Raw genomic sequence first — 1742 nt, forward strand, 5'->3', positions numbered from 1 at the left:
CCAGAGAAGGCAAAAGAAGGCTCCGCGTGACCCTGTGGCGGAGGAGCAGCCACCCCCCTCGCCTCCGTCAGCTGTAGTCTGGTGCGGGCGTGAGGGAGGAAGGTGTCGCTGGCTCGCCGTCCTTACGTAAGGGTCATTATACAACTGGGGATCAACTCTCCCAATACACGTCTTCACAGAGAGGTAACTATAGCCTGGGCGTGGATAGATGACGGAGGAAAGGGGGGGAAAAATAGAAGGTGAGAGAAAGGGACATGTATTATTTATTTATTTTTTCCCCACTTTTCTTTTAAACATTTTGTCTCGTTATTAACTTGACGTGGGGATTTAACGTGAGTCGAGAGGGCCCTGTAAACTGAAAGACGACTCTTGAAATGTAGTGGAAATTGCTGTGAAAAGCCGAGACAAGTGAATTAGATATGATTTAGTGAAGAGAACGTGCGAGTTGAAGTAAAACATGTAGAGGCAATTGGCACCGACGTGTTATATAAAATACGGGGGTTTATTGTATGCTGTTGAATTGTGGTGTTATTTTGCATGCTTTTAACCACTTTTTAGTGGAAATTTCGTTAAGTTAGGGAAGGCAGTTTTTATTCATATATGTAAACCTATTCAGTGTCTTCCTTTGTCTTGAGATATATATATGTCAGTCAGAAATCCTAATAGTATGTATATTACCCCACTATTTTATACTACGTGAACTATCTGGTATGAAATGTGAATTGAAAAGGATTATTTTAAGTGTTTATATGTAGTCTCCATGTCTTTTCTATGCTTTGAAAGTATAGTTATTTTTTACATCTTGCCTTTGTTTTGAAATCAGATGTCATGAGTTGTGAGTTGCATCATGTTAACATTTTTGTGTGTCTTTGTGAATGAGGCATTTACCTTTTGAGACTGCAGTTCATCCTTGTTATTTCCTCGGATTCCAAGGGGACACTGTAAGTCTTACTGTTATTTGAATGAAAATTGGCTTTACATGTGTGCAAAAGCAGAACACTATCTGATGCACTTGCACATTTGAGAAAAGCTGTGGAGTGGCCATGTAGAACACAAGAACCAACACTTAAGATGTATGAATGATTATTTTCAGGAAAGAAAGGCAAGGCCTCAATCGCTTATCAAATTTTGTGAATCTATCCCTGCACTGTTAGAAGCAGCAATGTTGTGGCCTCTGCAGTTTATCTTCTAGCAAAGACAAACAGAACTCCACAGTATATTATTCTCACAAGATGGAGCTTGACAACTTCTGTGGTAATTTATATTCGAGTAAGGAGCGGCATTAAATAGTAATGACTGTCCTAAAATGAAGAAAATTTAAAGACCCATAAAGAGAGGAAAAAACTACACACACTTACACATAATGTAATGTTCATGGGCAAAGAACATCAGAAGTGAAGAAAAGTATTTGCAACAAGTCATCCATGGTAACATTTTAAAGTCGCGATCCCTCAAGAAATACTTCCCTCTTAACATATTTCTCTATTTCAAATTGGGGAAATACAGTAATCGGGTGTGGTTATTACAGCGTTTGTTGATTCCCAGAAGTGATGCCAATCTTTTTGGTTGGATTTATAAGAACTATCTTTGAAGGGTGCAGTAATTTTGTAAACACTTTCCGCCGGACCAGATGGAGTATATGTATTTTAACATCAAACTTTAGTTAGAAAATGGCATAGGATAATTGTTTTACAGAACTATGGGTACATTTTTTTCCTGGAGGTCTTGCATATTATCAACAC

General features: G+C 38.5%; 1 protein-coding gene across 1 annotated transcript in view; it reads left to right on the forward strand.

The window, feature by feature from the left end:
• Window positions 1-4: 4 nt before the first annotated feature.
• Window positions 5-1742, forward strand: part of LOC119593647 (NADPH--cytochrome P450 reductase-like) — an 11210-nt gene continuing 9472 nt past the window's right edge. The window contains exon 1 of the mRNA XM_037942599.1: window positions 5-183. The gene's annotated coding sequence lies outside the window, so the exon portion shown is untranslated. The remainder of the gene's footprint in view (window positions 184-1742) is intronic.

Source organism: Penaeus monodon, chromosome 32, assembly GCF_015228065.2.
Source record: "Penaeus monodon isolate SGIC_2016 chromosome 32, NSTDA_Pmon_1, whole genome shotgun sequence".
Lineage (NCBI taxonomy): Eukaryota > Metazoa > Arthropoda > Malacostraca > Decapoda > Penaeidae > Penaeus > Penaeus monodon.